The 10,205-nt window shown below is 35.7% G+C and overlaps 1 non-coding gene across 1 annotated transcript; it reads left to right on the top strand.

The window, feature by feature from the left end:
• The first annotated feature begins 9,654 nt into the window (after positions 1-9,654).
• On the top strand, positions 9,655-9,761 carry LOC111891177 (small nucleolar RNA R71). The gene has a single exon (XR_002850101.1). It is a non-coding gene; the product is annotated as a small nucleolar RNA R71 (small nucleolar RNA).
• The last annotated feature ends 444 nt before the right edge of the window (positions 9,762-10,205 follow it).

Genomic DNA, 10,205 nt, shown 5'->3' with positions numbered 1-10,205 from the left:
ATTTTTACAAGACTCAACTTATTGTTTTTACGAAAGAGATTATTGGTGGATATTTATTCAAGCTTCGACCGTTACAATGGATTACTTCTTGTTCATTATAGTGGAAGAATTTTATTATTCTTCGCATAAGGATTGGCCTTTAACCAAGGCCCGTCGACCAACATTCCTTGGATCAGTGTCTTAGGATCAGTTATCCTCCATACAATAGTCAGATATCATATTTTTCTTTGCAATCTTGCACCGCAGTTTTTTCTGATCAACAAAGTTGCTTCGTAACCTTTGCTCTATGAAGTTTTTTATGACTTGTCTCTCTTGATCTTCGATTGATGAACCATGTGTCTTGAGCAAGTTGACTTTATTTATTAACGACCACTTTAGGAGTTCCAACACCATAGTTTGGGTACATAAGCATTTTTCAGTAGTTAGATTATTTTATTCCCTTTTATTGTTTGTAAGTAACTTCTCTCTATGAATAGAGAAGGAATGGTCATTTGTTAGCGTGCACCAAAAATTTAGTCCTCTAGTTAGAGAGAATATGATGGGATCTCTCCCACCAAGTTTTCTTAATTTTCATATTGTAACTCTTCTTTTCAAGTAATATCATTGGATTACTCATCTCTTTATGTTCTTCATATTTTTATTATCGTTAAATCTCAATATCATATTATTCCGCACAATTCGATCGTTCAAATGGGATCCTACAACTGGTTACTTACTAGTCATGAGCTTCGCGAAGTCATTTACCATAACATGATCAGTTGAACCGAAAATTATATCATCCACATAGATTTATATAAGAATTGGATGCTTTCACTTGAACGTCGAAAGAGGATGGGATCAATGACACCACGCTTGTATCCAGACTCGATAAGAAACATAGAGATGGTTTCATACCAAGCTCTTGGTGCCTGCTTCAAGCCATACACAGTAAGTATACCTCTTCTTTCATTTCGCCATTGAGGAAAGCGCTTTTTACATCCATTTGATGTATTTTTTCATTCTTATGTGCCGCATACGCCAGGAAGATGTGTATGGCCTCTAGCCTCGTGACTGGAGCGTATGTTTTCTTATATTCAATTCCTTCCAATTGACTATAACCCTTAGCTACAATTCGGGCTTTGTTTCTGATTACTACACCTGAGTCATCCAATTTGTTGTGAATACCTAGTGAGTTCCAACTACGGTATGTCCCTTTGGCTTGCGAACCAATTTACACACTTTGTTTCTTTCAAATTCCATAAGATCTTGCATTACAACGATCCAGTCATAATCTAGATGTACACCTTTGATGGTTCTTGGCTCAGTAGAACACATGAATGTTGCATAATGACAATGTTTAGTTAAATAAATCAGAAGAGCGAGTGTGTATTCCAGCAAAATGACTTCCTATTATTTGGCCAGTCGAATGATGTTTTGTCCAGATATGTAGATGTGATTCATGATGTTCAACTTTGGGAGGTGTTTCTCTTTGAACATCTTGAACTTGTTCCCCTTCAATTTGAGAACATCATGTTGATAAGTCTTGAATGGGTTGCTCTGTTGAAGCTGAAGGTTCCCTCTAGGGGTGAGCATATTAACAGAAAAACCGAACCATAACCAAATTAACCGATATAACCGAACCATTACTAAAATATATGGTTTGGTTTCTAATTTTGATTAACCGAATACATATGGTTTGGTTATGGTTTTCATCAAAAACCAAACCGAACCAATAATATTAATAAATATTTTTAATATAATATAATATTAAATATATGGTATGTAGTTATATTAGAAACTGAAAATTTAAAGGTTAATTATTTGGAGTTAGATATGATAAGTAATCTTCTATAATGATATGATAAGTAATCTTCTATCGATACTACAGTTATATATACACAATTATTCGCTTTTTATAATGAAAGACTTTGTGTTATTCAATTTTATAGAATAATATGTTTATTTTGATGTCATCTTGGACCATTTTGGTTAACCGATATTAACCATTAACCATAGCCATTAACCGATTAAAATCGTTAACCAAAACCAATATTAACCGCTACCCAATGGTTATCGAAATACATTAACCAATTGTAACGGTTATGGTTCGGTTTTGACCAATAACCGAATCAAACCGCCCCATACACACCCCTAGTTCCCCCTGTGAAGTTGATTGTTCCCCGTGGTATGAAGCATTAGGAATTACAGGAACTTCGGGAACTTTACTGGTTTCTATATCTTCACTATCTTCTTATGATTCTTCAAATTCTTCAGAGTTCCTTGATTGATTGGAATTGACAACTAGAATTGCTTCATCTATGATTGGAGCCTTGATGGTTGTGATTAATTCAGGATTGGAAGGAGAGACTAGGTATGTTGTATTTGGGTGCAACTTTGCTGAAGTTCTAGAGTCTTCGGTATGTTGTATTTGTGCAAAGGAGAGACTAGGATTTTAGATAGTCTTTTAGTTTCTGGGGGATCGAAGAGTGTATCATATTTGACTTCTATGATGTTGTGAGGTCCGGAATGGATTGGAATTTCATTCTCCATGATAAATTGGTTTCATTGAGAGGAGAAGTCTTATGGACATAGAAATCATCGAATTTCACGTCAAAGCTTTCTTCTATAATTCTTGTTCTTCGGATCAAAACTCTGTATGCCACTTTGTTTGTAGAGTATCCCAAAAATATACCTTTGTCTGATTTGGGTGCAACTTTGCTGAAGTGCTCCTTGTTATTGACCACAAAGCACATGCAACCAAAAATATGAAAGAAACGAACATTTGGTTAACGATTTTTCAAACCTTCATATGGAGTCTTGTTGAGGCATTTGTTGATGATGTTGCAGTTTTGAACAAATCATGTTGTTGAAACAACTTCTGCCTAAAAATAGATAGGCAAGTTTGCGAAGTTCAGCATTGGTCTGGCAGCTTCTACAAGAGTTGTGTTCCTTCTTTCAACCATGCTATTTTGTTGCGGTGTCTAGGGTGAAAAGAAAGTTATGAATGATTCCGTTTGATACTAGTAATTCATTGAGCAATCGATTTTTAAATTTTGTTTTGCTGTCATTTCGAATCTTTGGAATGGGAAGCTTGATTTGTAACTCAATTTGCTTGATGAAGTTAATCAGTGTCTCTAATTTAAGTCTTAAGAAAAACACCCAAGTGAAATGAGTGTAATCATCGACTATGACCAGAATGTTCTTCTTATGATGTAATCTTGCCATAGTTGATGGACCACAGAGATTGATATGAAGTAACTCCAAAGGTTCAGCGATGGATGAATCATATATCAAAAGATGAATTCCTTTTGTTTGCTTTCTACACTCACAAGCACGGCATAAAGTGTCACTGTCAATTTTGAGGAGAGACAATCCTTGCGCCATATCTTCAGTAACCAGTTTGTTGATATACCGAAAGCTAAGGTGAACAAGTTTCCTATGTCAGAGCCAACTGACCTCGGAGACTGCTTTTGATAAAAAAAAACACAATTGTGGTTTACCAATAACTAAAGATATGTCTAATGGGAACATTGTTCCAGCAACTTTTGATTTGATTAGACATCCTGGTCTATTTTTCATCATGATGTAGCTATATTCATCATCGAATTCAACATGATGACCAACGTTGTAGAGTTTCCCAACACTAATGAGATTGTGCTTTAACCCTTTAACATAGGCAACCCTTTGAATTGAAAAGTTTCCATTTGTTAGAACACCATATCCTCGAATGGTTCCATTTGCACCGTTTCCAAAAGTTACATGACCACCATGTGTGACAGCCTTAAAGTCACAAATGTATTCCAACCTTCCTTTCATGTGCAAGGAGCAGGCGTTATCGATTAACCATTCTATTTTGTGATCCTCATCACATATTGCTTGTAGTATTAGTTAGTTAATTTGGGTACCCAAACTTTTTTGGGGCCCGCAAAAACATAATACGTATTTTTAACATATGCAGTGTGTGGTTTTGTTATAACTTTGGACGATGTGTTGTTCTTTATCTCCTTTTTCTTCCAAATCCTTTTTAGGATACGAAGTAAAAGTGAGTTTCTTTTCATTTATCCACAATTTTTTGCATAGGTTTGGATTTAGAAACATAATCGATATGTTTCTTTAGGTTTTGTATCAATTCAGACTTTTCTTTGTCCTTCTGATTGACAGGTGCGGTATCATCAATTTTGACTGACTTGAGTTTTTGCTCAGGCTTTTTGTTCAGAGGAATAGCAACTACAGTGTTTTTATTCTTGACTAGTTTGGGTTCACATGTTTGAGATCTTTTGGGACGTGGTGACCTGTTGGGACTTGTGATTTTTTTGTTCTTGGTTTAACTTTTGCGAAGAGTTAGATTTGTCAATAAAAATTACACATAGTTATTTTGAAAAGGTTTGCTAACCGTAGAGTCTTTTGAAAATACTTTCTTTGAAAATGGTGACCTTTTGTTTTCAGTAACCTTGATATTCGACTCATCTTTCCTTTTCTTAATATGAGATTTGATTTCAACTTTTAAGGCTTGATTTGCTTCATATTTTGGTGACAAAATATCAGATCTATTCAGTTTAGGTCTTTTGCTTTTAAAAACTTTGGACTTCGGTATGGGTTTAGGAGAAGAGTCATTAGAACTATAGAGATCTTGACATTTAGAGCATTATCTTATCTCAAACTTGTTTGTTCTTACTACTTGAAGAAGAGCTTCAATTTTAATGGTGCAATACTCACTTTTTTGGGGACATTTGATTTGGGAAATAAGTCAGGTCATTCTAAGATTATCTCTTCGTCAACATGGGATTTTGGGGACATGTTTGGTCCTTCTAAAATGATTTTGTTGTCCACGTCAGATCTTGATCCAGGATATATCGTTGCAATGACTGGTATGGAATGAATATTATCACAGAGTCCTGATGCTTCTTGGATAATCTCCTCAATGACACAGTATTTGCTTAGCACACGAAGTTTTCCAAAATGACATTGAATGTCTTCAGGGTAGGTCTTGTCATTGATTGTGAAATGAAAGGTCCTGTCAGGTGGGATATAGGGATGTTCAACATTAAACCGAGGTGGAGATTTCTCTCAGGTATTGTATCCATTTGACTATCCCTAATTATAAGTATTGTCTACAGACCCATTATTGACGAGATTTTCAATTGCTTCAGTTTCATTAAAGAGATTTTCTATTAATTTGTTTAGGTGTACAATTTCAGCTCGGGCTAAATCCCGTTGATTGAAAGCAACATCTAACTGAGCTTCACTAAGCAACCTAGCATCTTTTTCTAGTTTCAAGTCTACTTCTAACATAGTGACCTTAAGCTTCTTGTCTTCTAGTCTTCCGCTCAAGTGATATAGCTCTTAGGGTACTATGTTCTTTTTATCTAAGGCTTTGTTATAATCTGAAAATACGTCAGCATACGTTTGAGTAAGTTTCTATAGATGTGGTTGACAGTCATCCATGTTATAATTGTTTGACTGGATCATAAATTTTACATGTTCAACGATGTTAATGTTCCCTTCTTTTTCCATGAAGTAGTAGTTTTTCTTCAGCTTTTTGGTTTTCTCCTTTTTCTTTGCAACGAGACACAGCTTGCCTCATTTCCTCTTTTTGTCATTGTCTTCATCTTCATCTCCCAAAGACCATACTTGATGGTCTCTCCTTACTTGTGCTACAAATTCTTTCTCAACCCTTTCCTTGTCTTTATCTTCTTGAGCCATTCTAAGATAAAATGTTTTGTCTTTCATAACATTGGATTTACATTCTCTTGCAAAGTGATTTTCCTTGTGACAGTTATGGCATATGATAAATCCTTCTTTCTTCTCTTCGGTGCCATCTACAATGTCAGAAGATTTGTCTTCTTTTGATGCCTCAGTGGAGTTGGTGAGCATCAAGGGTGTATTTTGAGACTGAGGTTGATATGGTGGATTTATGGGATATATGGAGGTTTGAGGATAGTGTTCATGAGAATTGTTTTGGGGACTGTAACTATAGTTAAAAGGAGGTCTAGTGAACTGCTAATTTTTACGGTAGTTGGGTAGATGGAGTTTGTTGAACTGTTGGCTGACAAGAGCTAATGTATGTTGAAAGGCTTATTTATCATCATGTTGTGTCTCTGGTTCATATGACTGTAGTGTGCCATCATATGGGGTTTGGTATGATGATACTGAGGAGATCGGTTGGCCGACTGCGGTGAGTGGGCAACCAAGGCAAGTGGTCCACCTAGATCCATGCAATCTTTCATCACCGTAGACTCTTGAGCTTGTAGTTCACCGTAGAGCTTGTACAATTATAGAGTTTTGATTTTTTTGTCATTTTAAAATATCATCTTTGTCATGGTCTATTGCTTTCCTAAGCCATTTAGGAATTGTAGAATTGTTTCATGATCACTTTGAATGATACTTACACTTGAGATTTTGGTGACGATAAGGTTGAATATTTTGCAAGAATCATCAAGACTTTCACCAGGAAGAGCTTTGAAACTATTGAACTCGTTCAGGGTAGTGGTCAACTTCTTTTCTTGAGTTTGCTCTGTTCCTTCATAAATATTTTTAAGAACATCCCAAAATTCTTTTGCTAATTTACAGTTAAGATCAAAACTGTCAAGAGGAACTCTACACGAGATTTCATAGAAAGCAATTTCATCTTTCTCCATTTTTTAAATGTCATCGTTGTTAGGTCTAGTCATGGCAACTTGACCGCCTCCAAGTTTGTTTGAGTTTAATCGGTGACAATAGGAGTAAGGACAGGTACATGTGGTCCTTTTTCCACAGATCTCCAAACTTCCTTACCAAGTCTTCTTAAATATATTTCCATACATTGAGACCAGCGATGATATTCACTTGAAACAAGTATTGGAGGTAGATTAGAACCTCCAACACTGTTAGATATATTTAGAGAGTAATCTTGTGCCATATTTCCTTAGATTTTGAAAAATATGAGCTAAGCGGTATAGAAATCCTTTTAAATCAGAGTTTTTCTTTAAAACGAGCTTTGTTTTTTTTTAAGGAAAATTAAAAAGAAACCACTATGGCTCTGATACCAATTGTTGAGAGAAGAACATTAGATAGATTTGTGGAAACGTAAGTTACTCTCAATGGATCTTTTGATAAGCTCAACAATGAAGAAATATGCGGAATGATAAAAAGATATATATATATATATATATATATATATATATATATATATATATATATATATATATATATATATATATAGCAACAAGATTAATTAGTAAACATAAGCAAGTAATAATGCTTAGTTGAATCGTAACAAGGTTTGCATTCAAATACAAGTTAGTAAATGATTAACAACATAAGCAAGAGATAATGAAGATAATGAATACTTGTATTCAACAAAGAGTAATACAATGAAACTATGGGAAGTGGTGCTTAGATCGATCAACATGATGATCTATTTACAGAAAAACAGAGTACATGATAAACAATAAAATACACCTAAGTCAGGCGGCCATGCTTGCTAGGTTTGGACTGACAGAACTCATCTAACACGCAATGTCAGAAAGCGTGAACATTACTTTTCTGACACTTCTACATACAAAATACAAAACATGCTTTTCTTTGGGTCAACATCCTTCACTCTGGTATTCCAAGTCTTCAATATGATCTTCAAAGTCTTCGTAACTGATTAAAAAAAGCTCTACCACAACAATCAAAACAAGTCTTTGGTATTTCAACACACCTTTTAGTTGTAAAGTGTCAATTCAATTTTCAACAGTTGCCTCCTAGAAGTGCTTCTTTTGTAGGATTCGTGATTCGGGCTCCTTCCCGCTCTACGTTGTGTTGGTTGGGAGCCGAATCTCCCTGTTCTCCTTTAGTTCAAGTCATTTTTGCTTGTATGTTACAACCCTTCTCTTGTACGTTTTCTATAAATTCTCCTTGTTCCTTAGGTTGTCGCTTGGAATGTGCTTTTTTATGACTCCTTTACTTTGTATAGCCACTTCGTCCTTCTTTTTATCTCTATCGGTGTCTTGCATTTTCACTTCTACCACTTCATCATTAGATTCTTCATCTTCACTTGCCTCCTCGACATGAGCTTCAGGTTTTTTAAAGGCAAAAACTTCAAAGACAATAAGAATTGATGATCTAGGCTTGCTAACTTTAACTTCTTTCCTTGATTCCTCTACCTTTGGAAAAGGTTTGTCCAAGGCTATCAACTCTTTTTCCATCATCTTCTCTAATTCTTCAAGCTAATTAACACTTTCCCTCTTTTATTCTTGTTCATCTTCATGATCTTCAACAATTTTCTCATCCACCCCGTCCATTAAAAATATTTCATCTTCGATTGCTTGTGAATTTTTAAACTTTTTATCAACTCCAAATTTTATTTCTTCATTCCCCACTCATAGTGTAAGTTTAGACTCAATAATGTCGATTAAAGCTCTTGGAGTGTTGAGTAGCAGACTTCCTAGAATGATTGGTACCTCTTCATCTTCTTTCATGTCTAAAACAACAAAATCAATTGGAAAAAATAATTTTCCAAATTTCACCAATAAGTCTTCAATAATGCTACGAGGATAAGTAACTAATCAGTCCACCATATGGACTGCCATTCTTGTGTTCTTTAATTCTGGTAAATTTAGGGTTTGGTAGAATAAAAATGGCATCAAGTTGATGCTAGGTTCATAATCGGCCAAAGCATATGTCTTTGTTGCATTGCCAAACTCAAACGGAAAAGGGAGGCGTCTTGGATCTCCCATCTTGGTTGGTATCCCTTCCGTAACAACCGGTGAACATTTTTCATTTATAACAACCTTAGACACCTTTTTTAATTCCTGTCGAGTATTAATAAGGTCTTTAAGAATTTTTTTGCGTATTTTGTCATTTTTGCAGTTGCCTCGATAAATGGCATGCTAATCACGATTCCCTTCACTTGCTCAATAAACCTTTTGTGCTCATGCTCAACCGGATTTTTTTTGCTAGTGATGGATAAGGAATTGGCGGCAAATATGGCTTAATAGGAGAAGTTTTATAACTTTCCTATAAGGGCCACAACGTGACATCATACCCGACACGTCGTGAAAACTAGGCAGAGGTGTTTTTCATTTCTTCTTTCACTTCTTTCGGTTGTTGATTGGGAAGTTTCGTGGCTGCTTCGAGGATAACTAGAGGCTCAAAAATAGTTTTTTTTTTCATTAGATATCGCCATTACATGTGGTTTTAGTATCAATTCGGAATTACTATGAAGTATATGTTCTTGGACTAGTTTTGATAATTGTCCAACTTGAGTCTCTATATTTGATATGGAGGCTTGTTGATTTCTCAATGTTAGATCAGTAGCATTATGCCTTTTCTCACTAGCTTCCGTAAACCTAGCTAGTAGTGATTCGAGATCGGGTTTTTTCTCAAGTGGTTAAATATGGCATGTGACAATTTTCACACCCAACTTGTATCATGTGAATGGATTGTCCCATCTTGGTGATCCTCCTATCCATATTGTTGATTTTTTCCATCACCACCGCTAAGCCTTCCAAAGATACATCTCTATTTTCTTTTCCTCTTGTCACATCATCTCGAGGATTGTGCAATTCTCTTGAGTGATTGGAAAACTCTTCTATTAAAGCCTTGTTGGTTTTTAGATCTTTCTTAGTCATTGGTCCTTGAGATTCAAGGAGCTGGCGAGTGTACACATTGATTCCATTGTAGAAGGTGGATATCTTTTGTTGCATGTTTAGAACATGTTGTGGATAATTGCAAAGTAATCCCTTGTAACATTCCCACGCTTCATATAAATATTCCCCATCTGGTTGTTGGAAATTTTGGATGTTCTTCTTTAGTTTGGCTAGCTTTGAATGAGGGATGAATTTTTTGGATGAATTCATTTCGAAGGTTGGTCCATGTCATCATTGCTCTAGGTGAAAGTGACTTTAACCAATCCATTGTTGCTCTTGTAAACATCACTAAAAGCATCCTTATAGCACCGTATCTCTTGTAACATGCGGGACATTGAAGTAGTTTGCAATGTCAAACACCTCGTCAATGTGTCTGTAGGAATCCTCATGATCCTTCTCATATAATGGAATATCTTTGAGCATATTGAGGATATGTCCCTTGAGCTCAAAGTTTGTCGCGGATGGAATTTCTGGTGGTACGAGACCCGACCAATTTTCATTATGCATCCACCTATTGTACTCTTCCATGGTCATTCTCGTGATGTACCCCATTCCTTCTATCTTGCTTCCAACTTCGCCCTCAGATTCAGATTCTGGTTCGTACCCTATCTC

The sequence above is a fragment of the Lactuca sativa genome, chromosome 8, assembly GCF_002870075.4.
Source record: "Lactuca sativa cultivar Salinas chromosome 8, Lsat_Salinas_v11, whole genome shotgun sequence".
Taxonomy (NCBI): domain Eukaryota; kingdom Viridiplantae; phylum Streptophyta; class Magnoliopsida; order Asterales; family Asteraceae; genus Lactuca; species Lactuca sativa.
This window is presented reverse-complemented; position numbering and strand designations above follow the sequence as displayed.